Source organism: Balaenoptera physalus (genome assembly GCF_965194825.1).
Source record: "Balaenoptera physalus genome assembly, chromosome: 19".
In the NCBI taxonomy this organism is placed as follows: Eukaryota; Metazoa; Chordata; class Mammalia; order Artiodactyla; family Balaenopteridae; genus Balaenoptera; species Balaenoptera physalus.
In genome coordinates, this window is record NC_138900.1 from 64,545,396 (window position 1) to 64,560,270 (window position 14,875).

General features: G+C 57.1%; 1 protein-coding gene across 5 annotated transcripts in view; it reads left to right on the forward strand.

The window, feature by feature from the left end:
- GSE1 (Gse1 coiled-coil protein) overlaps nucleotides 1–14,875 on the forward strand; it is a 420,112-nt gene that overhangs the window by 100,382 nt on the left and 304,855 nt on the right. The window lies entirely within an intron of this gene.

Genomic DNA, 14,875 nt, shown 5'->3' on the forward strand with positions numbered 1-14,875 from the left:
TTCTGATCCTAAGGTGCCCCGTGTCTGGGGGGAGACACCACTGCCACTTAGAACAGCGGAAGTCAGGATTCAGGCTGCGCCTTAGAGGAGGGACCAGAGGCGCCATGGATTCAGGCTGGCTTCTGAGGAGGCAGCGTTTGTGCTCGGGTCAGTGGGATCTGGGGTGGGAGGTATTTCGACCCTGACAGAGTTGGAAGCAGGGAGGCCAGGCCATGGGCATGCACACTAGGCACCCACGCTGGGGAGTGGGGTGTGGCGGCTGAATTCCCCTCTGCCAGCGGAGCCCTGAGCCCCACCTGGCCTGCATCAGCCTGAGAAATGGGTGCCTGAGAGTTGACTTGGGATGCTTCGAGGAGAGGTAGTTGGTGAGAGAGCAGTGGGGTCCGGCCCCTGTGAGGCCGAGCCACCCTTCCTACTTTGTGCCCCTTGGGACTCACCTGTGCCTCGGTTACCTGTGTCCAGCTCAGCTCCCTGCATCTCTGAGCGTGTCCCCTACGTAGTTCATGCTTCATAGAGCCAAGCTTTTCAAAGGGGGCTGTGCGCGAACCCCTCAGCCCTCATGGAAGTGCAGGTCTGGGGTGAGGCCTGAGACTCTGCGTTCCTCACCTGCTCTCAGGGAAGGCCAGTGTGCTGGGCCACGGACCATACTTTGGGAACCACCGAGCTGGACCATTGGCGCACCTGCTGCCCATAGGAATCGCCTCCAAAATACTGACACCCGGGCCCCGCCTTCAGGGATGCTGGGGTTAATTGTGCACATCACCAGCTTTTAACTGGTGCGGGCACTGGAGCTTTGTAAGCCCACTTGGTAAATGTTGGGCAGATGAAATTGCAGTGGGGCGGTTGCAGAGAGGGAAGTTAGGTGAGCAACCAGGGTGGTGGAGACAGGAAGGTGTGGAGTTGGTGGGGGGGAAGCCCACAGCTTGTGGAAGACATGGTGAGGCCCTGGGGAGATGGGTATGTGAAAGCGGCGTGAAAAGAGTGAAGATCTTTAAAAATTAATTATGGCCATTAGTTCCGTTACAGGTAATATTCTAAAATCCCGGTTTAACCCGCATTTTCATCCCAGCGTGGTGTTTAGCACACGTGTTTGTTTGTTGGGGCCTGGGAGCAAGCAGCATGTGACTGATTTGACTTAGGTGGTCTGACTCCAGAGTAAAGATGAAGGAAAAGGCTGCATCCCACTGCAGGAATTCCCGGTCCTGGAAAGGGGCAAACCCGGGCCGGTGAGGGCAGCGCTTCTGTGGGAGCAGTGATGGTGCTGGTGAGAACCATCAACCCAGGTGGGTTTCCCGGAAGAGATGGTATTTCAGAGGAGCCCTGAGAAGCCTCTGTCTGATGAACAAGGATGGGGCTCCCCAGGCAGGAAGAAAGAAAAGCCAGCGTGTGACTTTGAGGAGACAAAGTGAATTATTCAGTCACATGGCGCTTACAGCACAAACACCCCCAGGTTGGACCCAAGCTCGGTGACCCGCCAGCACTCACAGGCCTCCTGTCCTTCCGTGGTCACGTTGGGAAGCTTTGAAATTCCTCAGAACCCATTAGGCTCTCATCTATGGGGAGGTGGGGACTGATTTCTGGAAACAGCCAGTGCTGGTTGCCAGTGAGCCTGGAATAAATGAGGTTTTGTGGGTGCCACGTGGAGCAGGGCCGAGAAGCAAGTGTCATGTAATGAGGCTCCTTCTCTGATAGGACCCCCAACCCAGCTCCCAAGGCAGCCCCAAGGAGGAAATGCAAAAAGGGTTTGGATGAGGCCCAGAGAGGGCAAACTCTGAGAACTGCAAAGGATGATTTGAAGAGGACGGAGCCTGCACTCTGCAGACCTTCTTCCTGAGTCTTCCTGACACTGTCTCCTAAGAAGGGCTTTCTCATCCCTGTTTGCTTGATGAGGACCGAGGCCCAGAGAGGTTGACAACTTGCCCGAGGTCACACAGCCAAGAGGCGTTGGACTCAAGTCCACATGCAGCGCAGTAGCCAGAGGTCCCCATAGGGTGCTAGAGAGAGCAGCTCCTGCTGCTTTGTCCCTCTGGGATATGGAAGCGTCCACCTTCTTTCCAGCTCTCAAGTTAGGCCTCTCCTGACACTGGCAACGGGCGGGGGTGTTGGGGGGGGGTTCAGAAGATTGGCACCCATGATTTATTACTGTTGTTGGCTGGCATTTTCTGAGCACTGGTCCAGGGTCAGGTAGCACTGTTCTTAATACTTTACAAGGATTGTCTCATCCTATTCCTCACCCCATCCTTGGAGGTAGAGACCATTACTGTCCCCAGGATACAGAAGGGGTGGTTGAGGCCCAGAGAGGGCAGGTAACTTGCCCAAGGTCACACAGCTAGGAAATGATAAAGCCAGGATTCATACCAGGGCAGCCCGACCCCCAGGGCCCATCTAAGCACCAGGGCTAAAAACACCCCACAGGGCCTCCCAGCACCTCCTGCCGCTTCCGGAACAGTGCCAGGCGGGGAGGGCAGGCTTTCCGCTGTCAGGCCCACAAGACCTTGCTTAAAGCTTCTTTGGAGTCTGCTCCTGGCCTTTCTGAAGCCCCCATGCAAAACAAAGCCCACAGTGTGGGGAGGGGCCCTGGGAGGGAGCCCGGGCCCACACCGCTCGGCCCCGCTGCCCAGCTGGTGCAGCTGGCCCTGCAGAATGAGCTGTGACAGCTGCCGAGGGATTTGCATGGGGAAGGGCTGGAGAGGGTTAGGTGCACTGAGCGCGTCCCCCGGGCTTCCATCCATCACACACCCCCCTGCTACACCCACACGTGCGTGAAGCTCAGAGCGGCTCATTCCTGTTTCCCAAAGGGGCACTTGGCAGGTGGGGCCTGAGCTGGCCCCCCATTCATTTCCATTCCAAGTCCTCACGTGCAGATAACAACTGTGCCTCTGAACATTCAAAACCGAAGCCAGCCTGGGCCCCGGGCTCCTATGAGGCCAGCCACTGCCCCCCACGACCTTTCACCGGGGGAGGGGGGCGCAGGCAGGAGGTGAGAGGGAGCTGCTGGCTGAAACTCAGGAGTCGGGAAGCCAAGGAGACACAGTGCAGGGGTGGCAGCAGTCCAGTGGGCAGGGAGGCGTAAGGGGCCGCCTTTCCTGGCCTGCCCTCCCTCCACGCCGGCCCGGGGGCTGGCCCCTGGGTGTTTAGCGAGAACCAGCATCACCTGGTGCCCCTGCCAGGCTGGTTTGGTGGCTGCATGCTGCACCCGGACCCAGGAGACGGGGGGTCAGGCCACGGTGTCACTGGGGCAAGGTTTAGCTGTTCTGCGCCTCAGTTTCCTCATCTGTAAAATGGGAGGGTTGTGTGGTACTTATGAAAGCACTGAGCACTTGCCTGATGTTATCAAAATGCCACCATAATGCTGAGGCTAACGTGGTGGGTGGTTACAAAGGGCTGAATTAGGTGGTAGAACCTGTGTGTTGGGCAGAGGCCAGCTGACATCTGTCTGCAAGGACTTCCTGGAGGCCCTGGTGACATTCAGACTGCAGGTCCAGGGGCAGGGGATGTCGGCTTCTGGACTGATTCCAACCCAAAAAGCTGTGAGTGAGAAGGGAAACCGCTCAGCCTCACAGGCTCAGTCCACCCCCGTCTGGGCCTGGACCACCCAGGCCAGAGCCACACCTGTGTGGCTTCTGTGTTTTAGGGGCCAGAGAAAGGGGGTGTTTGGAGAGGGAGAGGAGAGTGGAAACCCCGGGGGCCTGGACGGGCAGGGGCTGTTGGTGGGTGAAGATCCCTGGTCCCCGGGGAGAAGCCGAGGGTGATGGGGCTGAGGGCCTTGTTGGAAAGTAACCGTGGGCAGTGGGGAGCCCCTGAAGGTTGGGGGTGAGGGGCATTTCTAAGCCAGGGCCTGCTCCGTCTCCCCTGGGGACAGGGGATGTGTCATTATCAAGAGCTGTCCAGGTGTTTGGAGTGGGGAGGGATGGCACTCCATCCCGGGGGGTGCGGAGGGAATGTAAACCCCCTGCTCACAGCCAAGACCCCTCTCCCGGAGGCTGAGGGCCCACGGCCCCAGGGCAGGCCGCCCCGACTCTCCCTGCGGCAGAGATTTTTGCTGACTTGGCTGAGCGCCTAGGGCTCCTTCTTCTCTCCTTTGCTGGAGTCTCAGCTCTCTCGCGTGTGTCCTCTCAGATGGAGGTGGGCAGGAGGTGTTTGGGGACGGAGCCAGGCGCGGGATCTGGGGTGCAGAACCTGGGGAAGCCGGAACCCTCCAGATGAGGTCGGGTCTGGGTCCAGGCGGCCCCTGTGGGGAATGAGGCATTCCTCTTCCTCTCAAAAGGGCTGCTTGCCTTTTCCTTGATGCGGAAGAGAAGTGGTGTGAATGCCAGTTACTGGACAACTAAGCCTTTTCCCTAGAGGGAGGGTCATCTTCGTGTCACACCTGAGGGCACCTGTCCTGCCCTTGGGCCCATTAGCTGGCTCAACTCGTCCTGGCCAGCTGGCTCCTGTGCCCCCAAGGCTGTCCTCTGATCGCTCGACCTTGTCCACGTCACTCCCCTTGCCTGGCCACTCCACCAGGAACACGCTGGCCTTCAGGGATCCCCTGCCCCCAGGCTTCAGCACCAATCACGTGCTGCCTTACGTTGTTAACTGAAACATAAGTGCGTCTCTTTCCCAGGTCTAGATGCTAGGCCTCTAGAGATCAGGGAACATGCCTTAAACTCCTTGTCATTCATGTGGCTTTCTATTCATTATTCCAGGGCTCCCATGTGCAGTTTTGCAGGTTCAACACCGCACAAGGACATCAACTGAAATCCAGCCTACACACCACACACCGAGCCATGTGTCCTGGAGCAAGAGGGCACCTTTTTCTAACTAAACCTCTAATTTACACCTTGCTCCTCTTTTGTAATAATCTGTGATGTTAACCAACTCTGCAAAGAGCCTTTGCGGGGGTCGAGACAGACACAGAGGATAGAACGCGGCCACCCCACACGCTGTCCTTTAGTTTCTGAGTTACTTTGTGTTTTGACCAGATGACTGGCAGGGACCGCGTCCTGTACTTTTTTGCCCCTCCTGCAGCCACTGCCAGCTTGCACAGTCCCCCAGGAGTGGGCAACTCAGCAGTATCTGCTTAGTGCTCCAGGGCAGGGGAGCAGGGAGGTGTTTCCCCACCGTCAGAGCCAAGTCAGCAAACCCGGAGCAGGGCTGCTGGCCCCAGACAGGCACAAGAACAACAGCAGACCCTTACACGTCCCTGACTGTCCGCACGGGGTCTGGGGCTCAGGTAAGAAGCAGGGGGTCAGGGGGCCCAGGGCAGCACAAGCCCTGAGCAGCGGCCACCTTGCAGAAGAGCGCCTTTGTGCCTGTCTGGCTCTTGCTGTATTTTTTTCCTTCCCGAGGCAATCAAGCGGCATTTTCTGGATTCTTCGCTTCCTTTCCTGCCCTGGGCGGGGTGGGGGAGGGCACCACGCCTGCCGTCTCCTCCCCTGCCCGTGCGCCCTGGCATCCTGGGGTGCTGAATGGAGGGCTGTCTGCCCCGGCAGGGTGGACGCGCCCGCAGGGCTCAGGGCCATGGTGTGGGCACAGTGTGTGGCCTCTGCCTGGCAGGCAGGCGAGCCTCATCCCAGCCCCTCTTCCCCCGCCAGCCCCAGCTGCTGACAGAGCCCTTGAGCCCCGGGAGACCCTCCCCACGCTGTCGTCACCCTGCAGGAGGCTGGGGGCGTGGGTCCGGCCTGTCAGCCGTCCAGGGGCGAGAAGCCACCTCCCAGGCCTCTCTGTGGGGTCATTAAACTCCTGGCCGGGCTCTGCCCTCTTCCCTTCAGAGCACAGAACACTGCCCTTGTTCCCGTTACCACAAAGGGCCCTTATTCCCCTCCATCTTTTATTAGCGCTGGCTTCGGGTTGACTGGGTCAGGCTGTGGGGACTTTTACAGAAATAGAGCAGCCCTGCCCTTGACCCTCCGAGCCCAGTAAGGAGGCAGAGGGGTAAACAGAATAACCACCCTCAGCCTGGGAGGTACCAGCATCCCACATCCATGGCTACTTGCTGTGCATCTTTGGGGTGAATTACTTAACCTCTCTGGGCTTTGACTTCTCATCTGTAAAAGGGGGCGAATAATAGATATTACTTCTCCTGTGAGGAATAATTATGTGTGTGTGTGTGCGCGTGCCAATTGTTTTATTTTTTATTTTTTGATCAGCTTTATTGAGATATAATTTATATACAGTAAAACCCGTGAGTTTTAAGTGCCTAATTCAGTGAGTTTTGACAAACGTATACAGTCATGTAACCACCACCACATCATCGCGCAGACTGTCTCCATCACTCCAGAAAGTTCTGTGTGCCCCTTTGTCATCAATCCCCTCCCCCTCCCCTACCCTTGGCAGCCACAGACCTGTCAACTGTCATCAGCTGTGCCTTTTCTGTTCGCTGTTGGGCAGACAGCTCTGTTACAGACCTGCATTAGTGTCCTGGGGCTGGCGTAACAAATGCCCACAAACTTGGTGGCTTAAAGCAGCAGAGATGTATTCTCTCAAGTCTCAGAGGCCAGAGATCTGAGGTCGAGGTGTCAGCAGGGCTGCTATTTTCTGGAAGCTCGGGGGAGAATCTGTTCGTACCCCTCTCCCACACGTGGCTGCCAGCCATCCTTGGCATCCTGGGTTTATAGATGCATCCCTTCTGTCTGTGCCTCCCTTGTCCCATGGTCTGTGTCTTCACATGGCCTTCTTGTAGGGACACCGTCATTGGATTTAGGGCCCACACTAATCCAGTGTAACCTTGTCTTAACTAATTACATCTGCAAAGACCCTATTTCCAAGTAAGGTCACATTCTGAGCTTCCGGGTGGACGTGAATTTTAGGGGGACGCTATCCAACCCAGCGCAGCACCTCTCTGCTTCAGTTTGCCCATCTGTACAGTGGGGATAATGGCGGGAACGCCTCTTCCTGGGGCTGTTGATTAAATGAGATAACAGAGCACGGCCCGGCTCCCAGCATCAGCCAGTTCGGATGCCTGTTCCTGCTGGCATCGCTCCAGCAGCGGGGAGACGCCTCGGGCCCCCTTCACCCCAGAGCAACCCTCTATCAGAGTTTGATCTTTCAGACTTTCAGGGCGTGTGGCTCTAACCAGAGACCACCTATGGCTTGGGTTGGCCTGCTTTTAAGTTCTGGGTAAATGGTTCCTGGGAGCACCTGCCCTTCAGAGCTTCCCTTTACGGTTGAGGTTCCCTGAGAGTGGAGAGTGACCCCCATCCTGCCCAGCCCAGCAGTGAGCAAGCGAGTCCCTGTGTAGGCGGTGGGGGGAGGCCGTGGGCTGCCCTGCTGGTTTTTAACACGGGGACAGCACCTGCTCTGACCTAAGTCGTTCAGTTCTCCCAAGAGGTAGCCCTTCCCCACAGGTTCCATTGTCATTCCCATTGTACAGACAGGAAAACTAAGGCACAAAGAGGTTAAGTAATTGGTTCAATGTCAAACGTCTGGCCAGTAGCACAGCCAGAATTTGAGCCCAGTGGGCTATTCTCAGGGGGTTCGAGTCTGTGGTCTGCACCTGTTGGTCCCCTCGAGAGAGGGTGGACGCCCTGCATGGCCTCTTTACCACCCTGCCCATCAACTCCTTCTCACTGCCGCCGCCCTTCAGGCCCTAACAGAGACTCCGGTGCATGTGGGTTCACTGCCTGTGTTGACTGCAGCCTGGGTGTTATCTGGGGGTGGTGAGCAGTGAATTTCCTTTAGGACAGCTTCGGATTATCTGTAGGACGTGACAAACCACCCCAAACTTGGTGGTGTAAAATGGTGACTACCGTTTTCTCGTGAGCTCCCACAATCAGGGCCCCAGCTGGGCTCAAGGTGGTTGATGCTGGGCTCAGGGGGTGTCCCGTCGGGGCCGGGCTGGGAAGATCCAAGCAGCAGGGGTGGAGGAGCTGGGGCTCCTGGGTCTTCACCCTTTCCCCGCAGTTAAAAGGAGGCAAATTCCAGAGAGCAGGGGAAAAGGTAAGTCGAGGCCCCGTTGCAAGTGTCCTGGTGGGTGTAGTTGATTCTGTGGATGGCAGGCAGCAGTGAAGGCTTTTGACAGGCAAGTGACACCATGAGAATTCTTCCCGTAAACATTTGTCAATTGCCTCCAGGATGGGGCCAGCGTGGGGCTGGCCTTTAACAGGCAGCCTCCACATCTGCTCTGTCGCTCCACCTGCAGACCTGCCGGCGTGCAGAGGAGAGGCTGGGGAGGGGCAGAGTCTGGACCAGGATGGCCGATTCCAGGGCCGTGCGTGCCTTGGTCCCCGCCTGCGCCTTGGGAAGCCATCTGGGGAGAGAGGTCTCCTCAGGGCACCCCACCTTGCGCTCAGCCGACCAGCAACTCCGTCCTATCTCAGCAGCTCAGGATGAGCCCCCAGCCTCGGCACTGGCTTTCTGTGGCTGCTTCACAAATTACCGTGAACTTGGTGGCTCAAATCACATTTATTCTCTTACGGTTCTGTAGGTCAGAAGTCTGACATTGGTCTCACGGGGCTGAAATCAAGGCATTGGCAGGGCTGGTTCCTTTCTGGAGGGGGAATCTGTTTCCGGGCCTTTTCCAGCTTCTGGAGGCGCCCACACTCCGTGGCTCGCGGCCCCTCCTCCATCTTCAAAGCCGGCAGCATTGCGTCGCTCTGACCCTGCTTCCATTGTCACATCCCCCACTCACCGTGGCCGGGAAACCACCTGGATAATCCAGAATCATCTTCCATCTCAAGGCCCTTAACTTAATCGCACCTGCAGAGTCTCTTTAGCCATGTCAGGTCACGTATTTACAGATTCTGGGGATTAGGGTGGGCTCATCTTTGGGGGCCATGATTCTGCCTGCCACACCCTGGGTGACCAGTTGGCCGGCAGGTGGAGGCCAACAGGGAGGGGCAGGAGAGATACCAGAGCCCAGGGACCCAGCCCTGGGCGAGCATGTTTCCCCTTCTCAAGGTCAGTCGGCCCAATGAGAATCTCTGTTTGCAGCACTTTGCAGCCAGCCCGGGTGATGGGACCCCTCTGTGAATGAAGGACCCCAAAATTCCAGGAAGGTGCTTTGTTAGGGGGCTTCCTTCCAGTGTTGCCCTTGGGGTCTGGAACACCCTGTTTGACTGGTTGATGTCCTTGGTCCATGAGAAGGACCTCTGGGAGGGACATCTCTTTGTCTCGCCCTCACAAAAGAGACCTCATAATATTAATGGAACGGATCCAAGTCCGGTTAATATCATGGCTAGGGCATGGACACTCGGCTGCGGATGGCATAGAACTTGCAGGAGTGGCTCAGAGGGAGTCTAGGTATTCACGTACGTGGCGTTGGACAGTTTTCCTTCTTGGTCAGCAAAGCCAGTCGCTCCAACCACCTATGGTTGTGGGCACCCCCTCATCTGTCTGTCTGTCTTCCTGACATTCTGCAGCCCTATTTCCCAGCCTGTCGTTGGGCATGGCCTTCTGGGCAGCACATTTGTTCAGTGAATGTGTATCATGGCTCCAATCAAACCTCGTACAGTTACGTGTGCACCGTCTCATCTTCAGGGAGAAAATGCATTTGGGGTTGACCTGGCAAGCCTAGGAAATATGCTGGCCCAATAGTACCTTGTTGACGGGTTCAGTCCTGAATGTCCCACTGAGTCTGGCACAGCAGAATTCCTGTGTCTGTTTGGGAAGCGGCCAGTCTTCGGGACAGCAAGTTGGTGGGTAGCAGACCTGGGGGCAAGATCCAGGCTCCTGGATCCTGGGCAGTGTACGCCCACATCCACCTTGCCAGATAGGTGAGGCTGAGTGACTTGCCCAAGTTGCAGGGAGTGTGTCCTCAAGAGGGCCTGCTTCTAGGCATGTTCTTAGGATTCAAGGGCAGCGCTTTCCATCTGAGACCTCTGCCCTACCCCTTCCTCCGCAGAAATTAAGATGGGGTTAACTGTAGACTTAACAATTATATTTTGTTACTGTGTTAAAATAGATATAATAGAAAATTTGCCATTTTAATCGTTAAGTATACAATTCATTGACATTAAGTACATTCACAGTGTCGTACAACCATCACCACTATCTATTTCCAAAACTTTTTCATCTTTCCAAACAGAAACTCTGTACCCCTTCAGTAATAACTCCCCATACCCCTCTGGCCAGCCCCTGGTACCTTTAATCTATTTCCTGTCTGTGAATCAGCCTGTGCCAGATGACTCCTGTAAAGGGAATCATACAATATTTGCCCATCTGTCTGGCCTCTTTAGCTCAGCATGTTTTACAGGTTCATCCGGGGTGTAACTGTGTCAGTGCTTCGTTCCTTTTCATGGCTGAGTACTATTCCACTGCATGGAGAGACCACATTTTGCTTATCCACTCGTGTGTGAAGGATGACATTTTTGGAACAGTCACTGTGTACCTGGCACCCACCTCAGTTCTCACAACAGCCCTGTGATTTAGAGCCCAGCCTCACCCCCGAATTGTGGCCAAGAAGACAGGGTTTCCAAAGGTGAGCAGCTCGGCCCCGGCCATGCTCCTAGCGTGCCCCTGAGCTGGGACCACCCGCAGGGGACTTGCACTCCACACCCCGCACCTTGAGCCCCGCAGCTGGCCTGCCTCCTGGTATTTGGGGCTGCTGTGAGGCTGGAGGAGGAGAAGACACGGGCAGAGCTGCCACGGGACAGCTGGTCCCGTGAGCTGGTGCCGCAGGGCTTGCTCACCTCTCTGGCCCCCTTGGGAGTGGGATGGGGGCGTTTGGGGAGAGGGTCCAGCTGCCCCCCCCCCCCGGGGCTCCCTTCCCCCTGCACCCTCCCACCGCTTAGAATTCCTGCACTTCCAGCTGCCGGCTCTCTGAAGTGGCACAAAACCTTCCCGACCCCGTAGCGCCTGGCCGGGACCCGCCCCCCTTACCCCGCCTTCCCTGTCACCTCACATGGCGCCAGGCCCGCTGCAGGAATGTTTATGGTTAAACCTCCCAAGTCGAGACCGTGTTGATTTTATGAGCCGTGTGGGCCTAGCAGAGTGGTGCCCTCTGTGAACGTTTGCTGACAACCCAAGCCGTTGGCAGAAGCCGCCTTCACTTGCGGGGGGGAGCCTGGAATTCCTGGGGGCAGTTGCAGAGGCCCCCGGAATAGGGCAGGCCCTGGCAGATGGATTCTAGGGATAATGAATGGTTTCCAGAAAATGCAATCTCCTCCTAAAAATCTGTCCCCGAAAACACAGATTCTGTCTGCCCTCACCTCTACAAGCCTCCCGTCAGCAGAGCATGGTGGGGAAGCGATTAGGTGTAGCCCCAGCTGCCCTAAGTGGGGCAGAGCTGCCTGAGGCCGTGGCAGTGTTGGGGGGAGTCAGCCCATCTGGGTTCCCTGACCCAGGAAGACGGCTGCGCCACGCTGGTGGATGAAAATCTTCAAGAAGCAGCAGAACTCCCCAGGCAGCAACCCTCCCAGACCTCCCCGCCCGCCTGAGCTGCCCGGCAGCCCTCTAAGCAGCTGTTCATGGCTGCTCCAGATTTCCAAATCCTCCACTTCCAATTTCCCATCTTAGAATGTCACCTGGGGGAGGAGACACAGCCCAGGAAGGGAGAGAGGAAATAAAAGGGAGAGAGAGGGAGCTCGAACGCACACTCTAATCTTCGCTTGGCGGCTCAGCTTTCAGGAGCCCCAATTAATCATTATTAATTTAATCCGGGATGACTGAGAGTCGTCCTGACAAGAGATCAGCCGCGATTTATCCCACCTGCTAAGAGACGACCTTATCAGAATTCAATGAATTCGTCATCACGTTAAGCAAGGACCGTAATGAATCTCGTGTCTGCTGAGTTTACTGACTGACCATCAGCCTCGAGTGACTCACCCCCACAGGGTGCTGCCTGCTGCCGTCAAGGCTTTTCACGGACAGCGCGGGGGCGGGGCTGGGCTCAGGCCGGAGGACCCAGCCTGCCCTCTTCTCGAGCCCCAAGTGAGAGGTCGTCGTTTTCTGCTCTGACGCCGGCAGTTCTCACATGCCTTGTGCATCAGAGTCTCCAGGGGTGCTGGTTGAAAATGTGGGTTACAGGGCCTCCCCCGAGCTTCTGATTCAGGAGGCAAGGGCTGGGGACCGGCATCTGCATTTTAACAAGCACTCCTGGTAATTCTGATGCAGAAGACCCAGACCTCTCTCCCTGAGAGCCCTGTGAGTTCCTCAAGGTAGGATCGTGGCCTTAGCCGTTGTTGAGGTTCGGTGTATTAGGCAAGGCGGGTGATGCCAGCTGCTGTAACAAAAAGCCCCCAGTCTTTAATGGTTAATGCAGTATAACAGTCCAGTAGGGTGTTCAGTAGGCCTTCCAGGAGATGGTTCAGGGTTCCAGGCACCACCGTATCTTGGGACCTCAGATCCCCCACTGCTAGCCCAGCGGGAGCGAGGGGTGTGTCCGATTTGGTGAGCATCGGCCAGTCTCTGCCTCCCCCAAGGCCTGGCAGGATTCCAAGCACATGCCTGGCGTTTAGGTGAGATTGGCCGAGTGACTGGAGGCTTGCTGTGTAATGGTCACTCTGATTTAGCTCGTTTCTGGGGCTCCAGGACACACCCCAGCCATGGTAACACTAAGATCGGGAGCACCCGGAAGGTGGGGTACTTTGGCTTTCAGGCCCACGCTTCAGTGCTGAAGCACAGCCAGATGTTCCCAGAGTAGAAGCCCGTCCTGATGTCAGTGGTCACCTGTGGCCAGTGGATGGTGACTGTTGTCCTTCCCTACCTGTCGTCCGATGCTGCTGGGCATCTCCTCCTGCAGGAGACCTCCCTACCACCAGAGGGCGCTATAAGCCCCCCCCCCCCCCCGCCACTGAACTAGAAGTGGCACCGTGGCAATCCTAGTAGCTGGCACTTATTGAGCACTTGCTGTGTGCCCAGGGTTCTTCCTGGACTCATTCATTTTACCCTCACAACAAATTCTGCATGGCAGGGTCTACTGTTACTCCCATTTTACAGACAAAGAGACTGAGGCCCAGAGAGGCGAAGCGGCCTGCCCAAGGTCACACAGCTCACAAGATGCAGACCAGGTTACATATACGATGGCCAGGAGCAGGGCTGTGGAGCCAGGCTGCCGGGGTTCACAGCCAGCCCTGCCTCTTGTGCTCTGGGGGACCTGGGAGAAGTGACTTTAGCCTGGCCCCGCCTCAGTTTCCCCGTGAGTAAAACGAGGGTGAAAACAGGATGCCCCCCTTCAGATGGTGGTGAGGATGAAAGGCGGGAATGTGTGTGAAGCGCCTGGCCAGGGTGAGTGTCCAGGGGGCACAGCGCCTGAGCTGCCACAGCTCCTGCTTTCTCAGGCCCAAGGCCCCTGGAAGCTCTGAGCACAAGGGCTGTGCCCTATGCTTTTCCATGCACTCTTCAGGGCCGACCAGGGCATCCTAACTGACTGACCGCAGAAAGCGTCTGCTTCCTTGCTCCGGGCAAAGGCTGTGACCCAGTTGAGGAGAACAGGACCAGGCGTGGTCCTGGGCGAGGCAGGAGAAGATTCCAGAATTGAGGACAAAGGAAGATGGCAGAAAGTTCCTCCAGAGGCCTCAGGGGTGACTGTCCAAGCTTAGGGGACAGGGCAGCTGCTGTGTGTCCCTTCTGCACTAGACGCCCCAAAGCATGGGCTTTCAGAGCACTGAGGGACCTCGGCGGCAGCCTTCCTGTGTCATGAGGGGGAAACTGAGTCCCAGGAGGAGGCAGGGACCAATCCCTCTTCCGTTTTGTGTGGAGCTTAGAATAGCCCTGGGCTGATGTCTGGGCCGGTTGTCTTTCACCGCCAGGGCCAGGAGAGGATGGGCACTCAGGTGGGTGGAGACCGCTCTTTGTGGAGGCCACCGGGCATCGCAGGTGAGGCTGGGTAGCTGCCAGGGGCAGCTCCTTCCATGCCAGGAGAAGCCCCAGGCTTGCATCTTCAAAAGAGAAAGAGAAAGAGGGCTTTCGGGATCGAACTCCCCACCGTGGGCAGTCACCAAGGTCGGGTCCCTTTGCCCAGACCCCATCAGACCTGATGTGAAAAACCGCCCGCGGGCCACTGGGCTATGACATTCCCGCCGAACATAAGCAACGCTAACAGGCTACAGACAGGACAGCGAGGGCACCCGTGGCCTCGCTGGGCACAGACAGCTGCTCTACAACCCCAAGGTGGCTGCATGCCCCCCCTTCCACCCGCATCACGGCCGCTGCTCTTTTGCCAGTGGCAACTCTGGCCACCTAGGAAAAAATTGATTCCCCCATCACCAAGCACCCCCTGCTTTAAGGACTGTACCCAGAACGGGACCCACTTCCTTTTATTTATTTATTTGTTTGTTTGTTTGTTTATGGCTGCACTGGGTCTTTGATGCTGGGCACGGGCTTTCTCTAGTTGCGGCGAGCGGGGGCTACTCTTTGTTGTGGTGCGCGGGCCTCTCATTGTGGTGGCTTCTCTTGTTGCGGAGCACGGGCTCTAGGCACTCGGGCTTCAGTAGATGTGGCACACGGGCTCAGTAGTTGTGGCTCGTGGGCTCTAGAGCACAGGCTCAGTAGCTGTGGCGCACGGGCTTAGTTGCTCCTCGGCGTGTGGGATCTTCCCGGACCAGGGCTCGAACCCGTGTCCCCTGCATTGGCAGGTGGATTCTCAACCACTGTGCCACCAGGGAAGCCCGGCAGGCGGATTCTTAACCATTGTGCCACCAGGGAAGCCCTAGGGACCCACTTTCTTAAAGCCTGAGTGAGTAGGGCCGAGCTGCACAGCCCAAGTCCTGTTAGAAACCTGCCCCTGTGCGCGGCCCGGCCCGGCCTGCCTTGTGGGCCGCCCCGCTTTCCTCAGGTGCACGCCCTTCGTTGCAGGTGCATCCGATGGTGGGGATGGTGGGCCCTGCCCTGGCAAAGCTGCTCCCTGGGGGTCCCGGGTTCTCCCCTCCCAGTGTGGGCTGAGGGGCAGTGGTCCTAGACTCGGCTGCACCTTACAACCACCCAGGGAGCTTTCAACAAAATGCTGATGCCCGGG